This window comes from Rhea americana, unplaced genomic scaffold (genome assembly GCF_003343005.1).
Source record: "Rhea americana isolate MKP2758 unplaced genomic scaffold, rheAme1 scaffold_8, whole genome shotgun sequence".
In the NCBI taxonomy this organism is placed as follows: Eukaryota; Metazoa; Chordata; class Aves; order Rheiformes; family Rheidae; genus Rhea; species Rhea americana.
The window spans coordinates 1,874,200-1,891,197 of NW_028186978.1; the positions used below are offsets into that span (position 1 = coordinate 1,874,200).

A 16,998-nucleotide genomic window follows, 5' to 3' on the forward strand; every position below is an offset into this window, starting at 1 on the left:
GAGTAGGGAACATACAAATGTAAATCAAAACATCTCCAGGAGCTTTCAGGGAGCTCCTTTTTCAGGAGCCTTTGCCAAGAATTTGTCTTAGTGAGGAAACTCAGAGGCAGTGGAATAATACTGCTGGTACTTATTCTGGTGTTATTCCTTATGGACACACATGCTTCAGAATACAGGTGTGTTCTGGCTGCCCTGCTGTTGCTTTGAATGTAAAATGTTTCAATTGTTACCAGACTTTTACTGTAGAATGGGTAGGTCCAGCCATACCTGTACTGTGCCTTTATTTTGATACTCCTTGCAGTGATGCTTGTAGCATATAGCTGTATGTGCCTGGTAGCGTTCCATATCTCTTGCAGACTTCTGYTCTGCTGTTTCTCAGTATGCTGCACACATCCTGTATGCTGCGTGGTGTTTCCCTCACGACCTCAGTGGTATGCTCTGTTGGACATAGTGCCATCCAAACCCTCTTTTCTAAAACTCTATTTTCATATTTTGCCTTTTTTCCCATGTTAACCAATGTTTTGAATTACTGTTTTGTCACTTTCTATTTGATGTTCTTCAGAAAAGTGTGGGAAGACTTGAAGTTCCTAGAAGTGTAGTTAGGAACCAAACAGAAGCTGCATGGTTATGTGCGTAGAAGCTTCCCTTGTTGCTTCTGTGGTCTCAGGCTATCTAGTTGCAAGCACAGATGGAGAGCAAAATATACATTGTGCTTATGTTACATTGCCTTATGTTACATTTCAAAGTTCTGTCAGTAAAGCTTATTTTTTTATCAGTGTACTTGTATGCTTGATTTCCAGAGTATAGGTTTTCTGAGTAAGAGCAAATACCTGGGTCTTCCCTCTCTTTCTCTGTGGGCATGAACAGGTGAATGAATGTTTCAGTACAAAGGTTCTTCGGTTTATGGAACAAAATTAATTCTCTCTTTTTACATAGCAAACTGACCGTTTGAAGCATAGTGTCTGAAGTACGGCATTTGCCTCCTTATGCATAAGCATTTACTCTGTTATTACGTGGGACATTGGACTATGGACTTGCAACTTTATCACATACTTACACACACACATGATTTATATGGGCTACTTCGGGAATTTAAATTTAGAAAATATCAGGTTGGCATTTTTTTGAAGTATCTTAATCTGTTAAAGCATCGGGCTTTAGATCAAATGTCATTATTACATTGTGAAGTTAATTGCATAACACAAAACCAGTGTCCTTGCAACCTTTCATTTCTTTATTTGTGTGGTTAGCACAACTGAATCTGTGCTTTTTGTACAAGCGTGTGGTAGTATTCCTCCTTGCTTTGGGGGGCTTAGCCGCATTCTTTGCTTTTAGAGGTGGTAGTTCATTTGACCTGTCCATAAAAGAAAGCAAAATTACTGAGCATAGCTTATTGTAGTGGCCAAAAATAAGAATTGTCTTAGGAGGAAACTGTCAAAAGGAATTTCTAGGAATAACTCTCCAGTAGTTTTCAAGCCTTTATTCATCCAATGGATTGTTTTCTCAGCATTAATGGAATTTGCTGAATTTGCGCTTTGCTGTGTTCAGTGAACAGTTGAATTGAAAAGACTGGAAAACACCAGCAGCCTTAGAAAGACTCCTGTTTGACCTGTGTTATGCTAGGTCTGTGCTTAATCCTGTTCTCCTCTGCATCTTAGGCACCTTGCTCACTCATTGACAGGCAAAGCAAGTCAAACCTGAATCTTCCTGCTGAGCACCTGCTTTCAAAAGCATTCCAGGAGTACTTTCTTACTTTATAACATGGCTGAAAGATGGTGAATTGAGCGACAGCACCAGTTTCCCTTTTTACTACAGTAATTCAGTGGCCATAATGCTGAGACATCTTCCTCTTACAGCAGAATGTAGTATTAACTACAGACTATTCATTTTAGCAGTACAAGTTGGCCTGCTTCCACGAAGTCAGCCCAACTCAGCTATTAACAGTAACCATGGATCTGGGTTGGTAGTGTTCCAAATACAATGTCCTGTCCTCATTTTACTTTAAGTCGAAAACAAAAGCCAACCTGTTTTGCTTTTGAATGGCTACAGAAGTTAAGTAGACCAAAATCAATTTCAGTAATTCTTGGAATCTCTCAGGATCWGAACAAAGCCGAATATTCATGATGTCTTATTTATGAGGGTTTCAGCAAGGCAAGTGATAGGAAGAATGTCAAATTGGACTTGTCAGGGGAAAAAAAGAAACAGCAGTATACTGTACAGATTCAAAATATTGCTTGCTGGCTCAGTCCTTGTCTTTAGGTCACCATGTGAACCTGGAGTTCCTGAATATTCAATATCCATTCTGCAGTAAATCTTCTATTACCAGGTAGCTCAAAGGAAAGCATAGCTGCAGGCTCAACTTTCAAGCACTGCTAATGATTGGACAGTTTTTGTTATAATGACAGAGAGCAAAATTCATTTTTTGCCTTTAAAAAGCCATAAAAAGTAATACTATTTAGACTCCAAAGCCAAGCACTTCAAAGCTGAGAAATGGTAGCATTTCAGTTTCCCATGTAACCGTAAGTTGACTCATGTGTGTACTATTGAGTACAGTCTTCAATTCATGACTGCATAGTGTATTTTCTGTAAGCCATTGCTTCATTCATTGTATGGACTGACCACCACAGAGGACTAGAAAAATATAGCTTCAGTTAATCTTGAACGTGAATATGTGCTAGTGGAGTAAGGAAGACTGTCTATATGATGTTGTGCAAGTAAYTCTTCCGAGGTCTCAATTTGCAGTCCATGAAATGGACTGGCACTGTCAGCCTTTTGTGACTCATTTGGGGACTTACAGAGGAAAACATATTTTATGCATTTTCAGGTATTAATAATTAGATTTCTCTAAACAGAGAGGGCTGTGTGTTTTGCTTCCTGATACACCTTGTGCCTGATGATTTGGTTTTAGATTGGATCCAACACTGTACTAAGATTGGTTTGGGGGATTTTAAATTGATTTAAACTGAAATTAAAAGCCAAATCTCAGCTGTGGCTCTGAACTGCTGCTTAAACCTTTTGTCCTCCTCTTCTCTGCAAAGTGTATAAGGTGTGTACTCTGACAGATCCATGTTTTTTTTTTCTTTTTTTTTGTTCCCTTAGAGTCACTGGGGAAATAAGATGCAAAATCCTTGCAAAATTATTTCTCAACTTTATTAAGGTTGTGAAGTAAAATCATCAGTCAAAATAACTGTCAGGTTTATATTAAGTATCTTTTATTCCTACATTGTTAAATGTAAACTTACTCATACTTGCCTGAATATAGATAGGCCTGTAGGAAATTTCCAGCAATGTGACTGCATCACAGATCTAATGCAACCTCCCCAAAAAGATGCAGCTCATCAGTGCAGAAGGGGTGCTTATCCTGTTGTCTAGGTGTCTGTTACTTAATTAAATCTGATTAGTATTTGCAGTAGTGGAAAAGAAAGCGCTTCTCAGGGATGTTAGAGCTTTAACACACTGGACTTCCCTCATGTAGCCTAGACTATTACAGCAGCCTGTGAAATACGTTAAGACACAGCAATTGCATGAGCTTATGTTGTGAAAGAAGCATAAGCATGTGGAATTTTCTGGCTTTGGAGTGTTAGGCTTTTCAGCCTTATCATTGCTTCAGCATATGTTTTCCAAAAAATAGCGTTTTACATTTATGTAACACCTGATTTTATTGAAGCACTGAAAGCATCCTGTAACTGTTAATTAAAATTAAAATGCAACAGGTTAGTCACCCAATGAGATTAAGAAATCTGGTATGTTTTTTACATGCATAATAGTATAAAAGTATATTGCAATGTTGCATTTGATAGAACAGTTAATAATACATGTTGTGGTAGACTCTCTTAATGCCTTGGGTAAAAAAACTGAATGTAACAGTTCGAGGATTTCTCATGGGTGTAATTTACCGCAGACATGTGTTCTTCATCACTATTTCCAGCAGAACATTGGAAATTGGAGGGGAAACAGAATAGAACAAAACATAATGGAAAAATATGTTCTTCTCAACAGAATGCTGGGTTTGGGGGCATTTTGGCTTTTTGGATCTTTTTGGCAGCTATTAAGAGAAAGAAGCTGTAAAATAGACTATTCACTTGTCATCTTATCTGGTCAGGTCATTTTGTAAACATCTGTGCAGAGCTGTATACAATTAAAAATGATGCAAAAGTAATACTAATAGAGCCATAAAACAATTAAAAATATTTTCAGCTGTTTCATTCTCCCTCTTCAGTTTACAAATCTCTGTGGGAGCTTTGCAGGACAGATGAGCCTTTCCTGGTACGCTCTGAAGCCCRACAGGGCAATCACAGGTACTGTCTGATTAGAGGGTAAGCCAGCTAACGTGCATAAGGGCAGTGATCCTAAACTTGTGGGGTGTGAAACATGAGTGTAATTATGAGTAGCTTGAGTTGCACCTTCTCAAACAGAGAAGTAGCAGGAACCTTGTTTTTTCAGGAATTTCTGTTTATCAGTATCTCAAAACTGAATGGTTTTTAGTCCTTCATGGATTTCTGGACTTTCTCTTGTCTTTTCTAAATTCTGTGTATGGATGTGTAGTCCTTGTCGTATTGCATTAGACACACGGGGCCTTAGAGGGACTGTCTGTTTCTGACTGTCCTCAGTACAAGATTCTTCGGAGGAAATATTCTATGGGCAGCCTAAGTATCGTTACCTTAGTCCTAGCATGGCCTGAGTATCATAAAATATATGTGTATATATATTTGGATAATGTATTAGCTCATGAAATACTCTAAAATCCATGTAAGGTTTGCTGTAAATAATTGCATTCCTAGATGGGGACAGACAATTCCTGCAGTCCACAGGAACGCTCCCTTTTGTTCTGCTGTGTTCTTGGCTTCATTGCCATTTTGAAGCAACAGTTTCCCATACCTGATTCTCTTATGGGTAGGAAGGTAGGTATGAAAGTGTTTCCTTTGATCAGGTTATAATTCAGYCCATTTAGATTTGACTGAACATGGCATCCACCTTGTGTGAGGAAACAAGATGYCTTCCTCTTTTCACAGTGGAGATGCAGCTCAGTTATTTGTTAGGGATTTGTTTTTCACATTCATGTAGTTTGGGAAAGCAGCATGAAACTACTGTTGTTTGAAACCATAAAATCCAGGAGTCAAGTTCTGTGTGCTTTCAGGCTCAGAGTAATAACMTATATCGAGTATTTTGCATAACGTTAGTAAAGTTACCATTAGCTGGATGAGAGGCTAGTCCTGCCACTCCCTTGTACAGTATTAAATTTCCAGTCAATCCATGGATTTTAGCAGAAGTGATCATAAAGAAATTAACGACTTGAAGAAAATGTTTACATCCCTTTTTTATTTTGCTACTTATTGAGAATTTAGTCTTTATTAAAAAGAGACTTTTGTTCATGTGTTCTTAAAATCTGAAAACTTTACTGATGGCAACATGTAGACAAATAAGGAGAGTAATCCAGGATTTCCATGTAGCAGAAATATTTATAATGAGAAATGTTTTCATATAGCTGTCTATATTTATCCAAAATAAAATAAAATTGCACCAAAATTGTTTCTAGTTATAATTTTAAAATACTATACCTCCTGAATTTACAAAAAAATATAATTCAAGAAATTCAAAGATTAGTTCTTTATTCTGTAAATTTGGAAAAGTCTTAACAGGCTGTGCCATCTGCCAGGCCTTCTCAGGAGCTTCCATTTTTGCCTGTTTACAGTTCTACAGTTCAGGAACCCCACATCCACCTGGTCTGCGTTGAAAATAAMAGCACCATGTTATCAGTGCTAGGGCCTTTTAGGGCAGTCCTGCATGTCTGGGGTACAGGAGCCTGGTATGAGGATTGCTTCTTGATTCCAGGCATGTGTGGGAGTGTGGCTGCAAATAGGTTTAGTAGATAGGGATCAGTTTCCACCAGAGCTAAGGTTTATAAACTAAACTGTTTATGTTAAAAGTTCATAGAGTGAGTTACAGAGGGTGGGGGAATACCTCAATGCATCAAACAGCTAAACATTTTGAATGTCCAGACACACTGCTCTCTGACACACTGATTAGTTCTTCTAGTCCCAGACACTACAGGATCATTTCCCTGCCTAATGTTAGCAAGACAGTTTTGCATTCCAGTTTAAATTGGGAAGAAGACCTCTTCCCACCAGGTTAGGCTGTTGTATGTGCATGATTAGAGGCTGTGTTGTTTCAGGAACCTACCGTCATGTAGCTTGCAAGTATAATTGCTTCTCTGTACTGAAGGCAAATGCCAGAAATGCCACTGAGTGTGGTCTATGTAGCTTTAAATCTGCTGTGATTTAAAGAGAGGAGCTAGAAGTGTTGGTGTGGCATGACTGTGGAAACTTCAGGGGTGCTAGCAGCATAATGGATTCATGAAAAGGGAGAAAAACTTTGTCATATGTGGCTACAACCAGATGATAAAAAGCAAAGCATTCCCAAATTACGGCAGAGTTTCTTCCTCTCTTTCTCTCATTCACCCTCTGTCTCCTCTAGCAGCTAAGAGATGCCCARCAAAGCCCTCCCAGGGTAGCGTGGAGATAAGGCACTGCTAGAATAAGTTCTTTTCACATTAGATGCTAGAATGTAGTCTCTGTTGATACAGCTAAATAGTTGCATTCTGCCACAGTGCAGAGATTATTACTACAGCCAAATGAAACCCATACATGTTGTCCGTAAGCCTGAAATGTGAGATCATTGCTCAGGATGCTGGTTTTCTCCAGTTGTCCCAGTTGGTTTTACAGACGCCTAAAACACCTCTCCTTCTGCCTTGTGGGTGTTTGTAAAAACTAAACATAAAGATGTCTTCGTGGTATCTGTGTGAGTTTCTTGATGCATTTTGGACRCGATTCAGTGGAAATTATTTGTGATCCAAAAGTCCCAGAAGATGGTGAATCTCACTTTGTGGCAGGCTGACTAACATTTGTCCAGCCAGGAGCACCAGAAAAACACCAAAAAACTTCTGTGCRTCTGTGTTAAAAAAGTACACAAGAGCTCATACAGTTTAACCCTGTGATACTTTCACTGCTTAAGTGTTTCAGTCCTTTCCTTCATGTCAACAGAGCGATTGGGGAAAAAAAAAACATTACATAAACCAAGACTATTCATCTGAAAGGATTGTTGTGATCCCTCTATAAAGATGGGGAGAAATAAAGTATGAAGCTAAGAAATGATGTGCTCTGCTTTAGCAACTGAATCTGTAGGAGTAGAGTATGTCAACTTTGCAAGGACTGTTACGGTCTCTAAGATCTCAATAATTTCCTGCTGTAACCTTTCTAAAGGCTTCTTCCCATTTCCAAGGTCCATCCATGGACCTTTAATGGTAGACACTCAAGCCTGTATCAGGCATTGCTGACTCCAAGCTTAGTAGTGCTGTCTGGGTGGATTTCTGGATTTATTTCTTGGTAGGGAGCTCACTGATTCTTCAAGCCCCAYGTGACACAGTGCTCAGGAGCCGGCATTGCCCTTGAAAATAAGCAAGAAGATCCTACATTTGCAATGCTAGAGCATTTCCCACTGGATTCATGTTACTTACTATATAAACAAGAGACAGAGAGGATTTTCTAATGAACTATTGGAGAGGCAAATTATGTTTGCAATAGTATTCTGGATTAATTTTATCTAAACTTATATACGTATGTTTTTTGCATGTCTTAAAAAATCAGGCATATYTTAAAAATCAGTGTTAAAAAACTGTGAGTAAGAGAGGTGAGAAAATCAAGGTGCTTTTTATACATGCAGGGATATTTTGTTTGGATTTCATGATGTACATTAAATTGTATGGTAGAAGACAATCCCAGTGGAAGCCCAGTGGGCTTTTTTTTTTTTTTTTTTTTTTTTTTTTTTTTTTTTATATGTTTTTTTTTTTTTTTGTCTTCAGCACCTGGTCTCAGTTNTTTTGTCTTCAGCACCTGGTCTCAGTTGGCTCCAAACTGGATAGTAATTTTCATTGAAGTGTTTATAACATGAAGTCTTTTTTTTTYYTTYYTTYYTTTTTTAACATGAGACATATGCCTGCAACCCTGCAGGCCCCTGAATTGTTGCCAACATAGCAAGACAGCCAACTGAAACAGGAAACTGATATGGTGCAATATTCACTAATGATTCATATTATTTTTCAGCATGCGAATTCAATAACATTTAGAAGATGTCCTCGCATCAAATATGTCTGTATACTTTAAGTGTAAAATGATAAAAGAAGCCACTTTAAAATCAGGCAACTTTAAAAAAGGTGCTTGTACAAGTATGTGTCAAAGTTAAAACCTATTTTCCTCTTTCTGAACGAGTCACTTCCTTGCAAAAACTTCAAGTTTTTGCACATTTTATAATTATGAGTAAATTCTTACTGTTTTGCAGAGCACACCCAGCCTGGCAAACCAAAAACAGTGAGGTATTAGATAACTGTCAAAATTTAAAAATAGGAAAAAGGCTTTTTCATGGTCACCACCCACATAACAGAAAACTTAAGAGGTTTTCTGGTTTTGTTTTCCTTCTGCATGCAGTCACAAATGTTAAGGTATTCTGTAGATTGTAAAGTTTCACTCTCTGTTTCATTTTGGTGCCTTCTTRTAAGAGTTTCTAAGTAGTTTCCTATTATAATTCTTTTCAGTTTCGTTTATAATTCAAATACCTTGCAGAGTGCTGAATATGACATGTGGTCATTCTGAATAATTGCATGCTATTCTCCTGCTTCCTTAAAGTTGCTTCTACTGGAAGCACTCAGGTACAGACRGCATTGCCTCAGCTGAAGCCAGTAGGAAAAAATTTCAGTTCTATTTATGGTTGTTTTCTTCAGCTCACTGGTAGTGGTCATTCTCTCATGCTTTCAGTGACATTTTATCAGGAGTGAATTCCATCCTTTGAATTATGGGCAGTCAACCTATTTCAAGGTAGTAATTTGTACATGCTGTTAATGGAGATGCAGTATGTTGAAATACAGTATTTCAGGAAGCAGCTAAGCCCAAACTTAAAATAGAGTCATAAGGTTGTACTTTATCGCAGTGTTTTTAACCAAAGAAATGTCTTGAGTGGTGAATCTTAACCTATTTTTTGAGAAACCACTGATGTCTTGTTTTTCTTAACTTCTCAACAGCAGAACCAAGACTATAAAAATTATGTTGAAATTAATTCTTAGAAGTTAACAAGTAGCTCAGCAGCTTATGGCATAAATGTGCATTGTTTGGCCATGTAGCTCACTAGTCAGCATGTCCTAGTTTCCCCTCCTCATCTCGAGCTGTGAAGGCTCATGGATCTTCTTGGCTCTGGAGCTCTTTGATTATAGTCAAGATCATTTGCTTCATATGTATTGCAATTAAGGGTCAAGTCCTGCTTCTGTATAAAACACTATGAGAACATACAGTGCTTCTCTTGCTTATAGCAGTCCTAAGATTTGGCTTAAGAGACAGAGCAAACTATTGTGATGCTGTCTGAAAATCAGTTCAGACCTAAGAGGATATTCTGAATTAAGTATTTCTTTTTGTCCACTGTCAACTCTGATGGTATGACTTTTTAGTTTATATCCATTCCTTAGAATTGTTTTTAAAGCTATTCCTGTTTTGTTTTCAGTAACATGTAAACACTGTCAAATGCTGCAGAAGTTCAAAAGTGCTACCATATTTAAATGAGTACTTTYTCACAAATCTCTTCATATATGGTCAAACCATTATTATAAACCTAGGTAGGTCTCTTGTTGTTTTCCTATTTTATATCATCACGGACAGTATTCATATTCCCTTTCTATTTGTTCTTGTTTAGTTTTAACTTTTATAGTTGAATAAATGTCACGTCTGGTGGTTAAAGTTCAGGTCAGGTTACATTTTGCTGTGACCCTTGCTCTGTTTCATAGACACTGGGGCTGTGGTCTGTCAAGATGGGAAAGTTCACAGATCGTAGCCTGAGGATTTTTTTCTCCTTTCTTGGATAGCCTTTTGTCAGGCAAGGAAAGCAGTAAGTTTGCAGAATGAGATTGAGGCAGTTCTGTTAGTTCTCTGTAAATAAGAGAGTGGTGTTTGTGCCTACATACTTCTAGAAAGCGTTCTGCATTACTTAGGCTAATTTAGAGCCAGATGTCTGATTCTCTTTTAAAATCTCACTTTATTCATTAAAATAAACGTTACTGTGGAAATACTTGTTTGATGAGAGGTGGCAACTGCCAGTCATACCTGATTAGACACATTATTTAATGAAAAACAATACAATGATGTGTTTAACTTGCATAGACTTCTCTTAATGTGAAGAATGCAACGGTGTACAGGTCCTAGACTTCTTGCTTTTTCAAGTCTCCCTCTTCAGCCTTTTGTTTGTGATGCTGTATGTTTGTGTGCGTGTATACACATATATGTGTGTGTGTGTATATATATACACACATATATATATATACATATATATGTATAGGGAATGTTTATAGGCACAGATAACTGCTGCCATCTGTTCGCCAGAGCTATGCAGAAGATAACTTCTTTCCCAGATTATCATCAAATATCAACACGTCTGTGCCCAGAGGGCTCCCCTGAGGTGAACCACAGTTCCATGGGGACCTCTCTCTTCCTTCCTTCTGCCGTCTTAACATGTTGAGCAAATGGGGAACATATAGATGTTGTAGAGGCACCCTTGTGTTTGCTTAAAGTTGTTTTCTCAGAATGGAGACTATGAATGAGAAAAAMTCAAAAAAAGTTTGAAAAGAATCTTTGCCTAATAGAAGATCAGAATTCAGAGTCAAAGAAAGCAAATCTAAATCTTCTCTCATCTTCTCTCTTCTGCTCTTTTTGCCTTGTCCTCCATACACTGCTCATATTCCTGAGAATCCTGTGCCGTAAGTGAGGCAAGAATCCTCTGGCAGGAGAAATAGCATGGATTAATTGCTTACATCCATATCTTAATGTTCATACTCGGGAACTACAGTTCTGGCATTTGTTAACTTCTGAGTGCTTGACTTCACAAACTAGTATTGTTCCTTTAATGCTTTTAACATAATTTCTGAAGTAAGCAAACAAAGCAAAAGCCGAAACAGCTGAGCATAGTGTTTCATTATTTTGCCCAGAGAATGGTACTTTATTGACAAGTTCAAATGATGTGGCTCCACATCGTGGCTGTCTGCTGCTTGCACTGGTGAAGTGCTCAGTTGCAATAGCAGGTTATCTTTCAAATGTACCTGCCTCTTGAGTAAGTAAACGTACCATGTAGGTTTTGCAGGTATTTGACAGCAAGCAAATACTAAGATTTTGGAATAATTGATTCAATTTAAAGTTTTCTGCCCATATTCTTTCAGCTTCTTTTGTCCCTTTTTATAGCTCTTTTCCCTACCACCTCTCTCATGTTCCCCTCTGTCCAGCTATTTTTTCTCCTATCCTGTTTCCAGTCCCCTGCGCAGTTCATCCCTCTGCCTCTCCACTGTCTGCATAGATTCAATTTACCCTTAGCTCCTTGCTAYGCTTTCTTTTTCTGTCCACCTCCTCCTAAACTCTGTCTTTGGCTCTCCTGAGGGTTCCACCTGTAGGCTTTATTTTGCATCTTTGCTGTGCTCATGTATGTGAAGTTCAATGTATCTTCCTACCTTCATTATTCCCCATTTTAAGTCAAGTGTTTATGCTGGGGAGACCTCTGTAATCAGTTGCATCCTCAGATGAAAATGACTTTTTCATGCTCTCCTATTCGTAGAATATCATCTGTTCCCAAGAACAAGCTGTTGTAGGCCAGTTCCAGCAACACKTAATTAATTAATATGTTATTTTAAAAGGAAAGGACAAAAATAAAATTAAACAAAGATTTTACTCTTATTTTTTAATAGCTCCGTAAACCTCTGTTTACGTTACTACACAAAAATGTTTACTCATACAGATCAGGGAATACATTGGGCTTATTCCCCTACTTTACTCACCCGAGTTTAAAATAGAAATCTTGTCTGCATATCTTTTTGCAGCTGACAGAAAGAGGCTCTTTCAAGGGTGTGATTCAGCTCGTTTAGGGTAGCGCCTTGAACCAGACTCACGAAGTATTTGTTCTTTTCTATTCCCAAAGGCAGATGAGGGAATGAGCCTTTGCCAGGTCAGCTGTGTGTACCGAAAGAGCGGAAATACCGTGYGTGGTTTGTGCGGTGTCGGGAAGGTGCCCCAACAGGATGGCAGTGTTCGTTGCTCGAGACTTGGGGAGCTGATGGAGGGAGAGGCTGCTCTGGGGGGGCTTCAGCAGTAAAGGTCAGGRAAATTCAGGCTGCAAAGGCTGGATGTTTTATTACTTATCTTCATGTTCACTTCTCTTTGCTTCATGTTCTGCAAGCTCTGTCTTCAGAAATTGTCTTATACTAGAAGTTCATCCCCTTCTTTCATCAGTTTAAAGATTTAAATAGTTCACTTCTATTTAGTAGCACCTGTTACATTCATGGTAGTTCCTTTACAGTTAGAAAGCATTTCTTCACACAGAAATACACGTTTATCTGGCATATAATACAGGAAGTAAGAATCTGTAAAAGTGATATATAGTCATTTACAACTGGTTTTATTAGACAAGAAATGAAAATCTTCCTTGTTGTTTTTGCTTCCAATTTCCATATCCATTTTCCATCTGCTTCTCCAGCAATGTAGTGTTTCTGGCAGATGGATATGACCTGAGTGTGTATCATGCTTTTTATTTTGCAATGASTGGGGGGTTCTGCATGTTACAATGCACACATCCCTTCCTTAACTGCCTCAGTTACCCTGGCTTTGGGTCTTGGGTGCTGCCTGTGCTTATAACTTCTTTCAGTCTCTTACTTGTAATGGTAGAAAGAACACACTTGTTTTCCTTGGTAGCAATTGGATTTAATGTCTATTTACTTTCAGAATATTAGGTAGTATCTCTTTTCCTGTTTCAAGCAGATAAACTGGGATGAGTCATAGAGTGTTTATTCCCAGAGATGGCTTGAGCAATAGAAAAGGGACCATGAATACTTCAGGCAAAAATAYTTGATATTAGGCTTAGATGGCATGAAGGTCACTGGTTTTTATTATTTTCCCCCCTCCCTAAGTTGATGAAGCCCTCTTCAAACAGACTACAGAAATACCAATTAGTGTACTTCATTCTGAAACGTAATCAAATTTAAAATGTAAAAAATCCCTTTCGGCTACAGTATAATCGGAGCCCCTAATTATGAAAGGCATATGTTCCCCTCCATCTTTCTTCCCCTCCACCCGTGTAGATAATTGTCCTTCTAGAATGATTTCTTCTTTGTAAAAATCTTTGTGACGTCCTCCTCCTGATTTGCTCAAAGCAACGCTGTTATCTGGTGCATTAGTTTTATGTTGTTGGATTCTTGCTGGATAATATACAATGCAGTTACACTCATTACTTGCTGTTCTCTGTGTCATCTGTGTTTTGGAATATCTCAAAGCTTGTCAGTCTTCCAGTGGGGATTACATCATTTTGGGGGTCTCAACTGTTCTGAAACAAAAGCATACTTCAGGAGTAAAATATGTATGCCCAGACAGCTGGCAGCCTTTCAACACTCCATTTTTTTTTTTTTTTTTTTTTTTTTTTTTTTTTTTTTTTTTTTTTTTTTTTTTTTTTTTTTTTTTTTGAACTAAACAATTATTTCCATTTTTGTTTTTGGGGGGTTATATGGTTTTTTTGCTAATGTAGGGATTTCTTTACAATGGTAATTAATGACATAAAATTTCCTTGTTTCCAGCTGCTGCAGGATTTATTCTCAAGTGGTGATTTTGGTTTCTACTTAGCCTTAGAGTGTTTTTGCAATCATGGATTCAAATTAGTAGCTGTTTCTGCAGTGGTAGATCTGATGGTGTTTGAAATATGTAGGTTTCAGTGTAATAGCCTGCCTCTCTTTCTGGGGCAGACCTCTGCAGAGAGTGGTACCTGCACCTGCTAATCTACTTTGTCCCTTATCAAATTATAACCACACAACTCAACTGTACAAGGGTGAATCTCACTCTAATATCCGAAATATACAGGAACAAAAAAACAGTGAGTTTAGAGCTTTTACAAGAAGAATGCTAGGAAAAATAGCAATGCAAAATTGCATCAAGAATTTGCTATTTGCATACTTAATCTGGGTTCTGATGCTATTACTAATATTTTGTTAGGTTTTAATGTTATACTGCATTTTAACTTGTTCTAAGGAAAACTTGCTTACCAGACTAGCAACCTCCAGYTTTTGCTTGGGAAACCCACTTCCAGGCTCCTGGTACCTGGTGAATTCAGATTTCAGAACTTCTGCAATTGCATTTCTTTCAGACTCCATCCTAAGACAAGCAAATCTTTCTTCAGGAACTGCCACATTAGAATAAAGTGTATGAATCTCTCTCACATACCCTGTGGGTAAGAATGTAGATGAAATTTAAACATCTGCAGAATATTTTCAGCTTCAATAAAGTATCTACCTTGTTTTCCCAAAATATTATTTAGTCAAATGTTTTTATCTGCTCTACCTAATGTCCAAAATTTGCCTTTCATTTTGAAAGAGGAGTTAGGCATAGAGTGTGAATAACTAACATAAAATATTAATAACCMATATAGAATATAAATTAATAATACTAGTTTGCTTGAATTTGTCATATAATGAGGAAGTACCAATAGTAAGTTACTGTTGGTGGMAGTACATGCGTGGATCTATTTCTATTCAATATGTACTTTGTGTATTTAAGGAAATATTTAAATAAGTGGAGAGTGAATATGAGAAAGATTTTGGAAAACTTCAGTCTTAAAAAAAAATCATAAAAAAGATTTCTACCTTTTAATTTATCACAGCTCAATGAAATCTATGTGCCTTTTAATTTTAATGAGKTACTACTTTTTTTCTTATGTATATTTTCATAAAAAAGAACAAACATAAGAGATTGAACTCATTTGATTTGTTCTTTCCAGGGCATACCACAACCAGAGAAGTACTTTGTAACCAGTTCAGGAGAATTGTACGAACTCTTACTGATGTTGTTTAAAGACTATGGCAAATCTAATTTCCCATTGGCCTGTATGCAAGTCATGCAGTCAAATATCTAAATATGCAGGTCATGCAAAGTATCAAGCTTATTGAAGGGTCAGTACTGTTATCAATAGCAGCTGTCCATAGGATCCTTAACAATGAGCTGAAAAAYTATCTCTTAATTTAAACGATTCTCATCCCTAGAAACATTATAAGGCCTCCAGAGCATAACTGTTATTTAGCTAAAAATAGTGATGTTTTTCAGTTTACTTAGGCACCTGACCAAAGTCCGTTGAAGTCAATATGAATTCCTCCACTTGCATCAGCATGCTTTGAGTCATGCCCTTAATAAACTGTTACGTTTGCTGTCCAAACCAGAAGAGATTACAGAATAAAAACTGGTGCTGTAAAAGCCAAAATGGACTTAACGATAGCCAGGCTTAACTCCAGTCAAGTCAGAAGAAGGTACGAATACCTTCTTTTAACGTATGGAGAGGAACCTAACAGTGGTAAAAGCTTTTGGGCATAGCAGACTTCCCCACACAACGATGTTACTGATGAGAGATGGGGCAGGGAAGTTAAGCAGTAAAACAGCATTTAAGATTTTAGAGTGTTAGTGTTTATCATTAAGCAAACACTGGCTCATCTTTGAAGTAAAAAAATGTTTTTGATGTTTATTTTGAAGGTCATTTATTCATCATGAGTAAATCAGCTAGAACAGTAACATAAATACTGCAGAAATTTTGAAAGACTTTTGTTAGTACAAAGAAAAGATGATAATGATGATAGTAACAATTAAAAAAACCCTAAATGAAGAACTTTGATAACATACTTGGAATAGAAAGTCGAGTAGTCTAAAAATTAATAAATCAAGTGTATGGAAATTTTTTTAACAAGAGAAAGGAGGAAATGTATGCTTGCTAAAAAGTAATCCTATGTTATATTGCTTCATTAATGTTGAGAGGGGAAAATGGAACAGAAAAGAATTAAAAGACTATATATAAATCATTTACAGCATTATATAATAACTCAATAATCCAGTAGAAATGTAAAAATATTTTCATAAAAAAAAAGGTAAGGGAAATTCCCTAATACTAAAAATGCTCAAGATGACCAATGAGTACCTGATTCTGAGGACAGATTTTAAGGCAAGCATCGTCAGGCTCTTTTCTGGAGAAAGATTAGACGAGCGGAATTTTCTGCATTACATGTGACTAAATTTGATGGGTCTATTCAGGCCCTTACTGAACATCACAAGAGGACTATTCCCAGAGAGTAAAAAATATTGTTAGATATAAAATTCCAGAGAGTCTGAATTCAAGGATGATACAAATAGTAAAATGGATAGATCTTTACTGGAGAGTCTGAAAGTACAAAACCACTTATTTTTGTTTGGCAAAAGTATGAGACTTGTTGGGAAACCTTAATAACTTTTTGTTTGTGTGTTACTGAATTTTATCTTTGTGGCAGAAAAAAGCATGCGCTTCTCAAGTGTGACTATAGTGCTTTTTTTTTTAATTTTTAATTTTAATATTTTTAATTTCTGTATTTTTAATGAAATTTTAAAGTATAAGCTTTTTTAAATTAGCAAAAGGGAATTGGGAGAAAAGAACAGAAATTGTTATACTAAATTACTGTCTGCTTTCCAGTTTTGTTCTATGTTAAATTATTCCCTTGACAAACAGGATATCGAGTATATATACTTTAGATACTTTATGATTAATCAACCTTTGTTTGTGTTTTAGTTAATAAAAACAGAACTATTGTTGAAGGGTCAAAATAGTTGTGTTGATTGGTGATTGTAGTCAATGCTCCTACCTGTGCCATGTACATTTCTTCCAGTGTGCATCAAATGTGATGACATATAGGAGACATAACAAAATGAAATCTTGACTGTGATTATTGGATTTGTTTGCTAAAGTATAATTTAGATAAACCCTTCTGTTTACATTGTATACAATTCAGTAGCTGAGGTGCCTTTGTGTTAAGTCACGGTTAGTTATGTCACGTGCCTGAGATTAGCTTTTCGTGGTGGGAAATTCTCAAAAGTGCCCAGCTTTCAGTGCTCGCCCAGAGATGGAGAAGAGTTAGGTTGGTCTCCTCACTCA

At 37.1% G+C, this 16,998-nt stretch overlaps 1 protein-coding gene across 1 annotated transcript in view; it reads left to right on the forward strand.

The window, feature by feature from the left end:
• SCFD2 (sec1 family domain containing 2) overlaps nucleotides 1-16,998 on the forward strand; it is a gene marked incomplete at its 5' end in the record, with an annotated part of 215,343 nt that overhangs the window by 90,947 nt on the left and 107,398 nt on the right. The gene's annotated exons all lie outside the window — the stretch shown is intronic.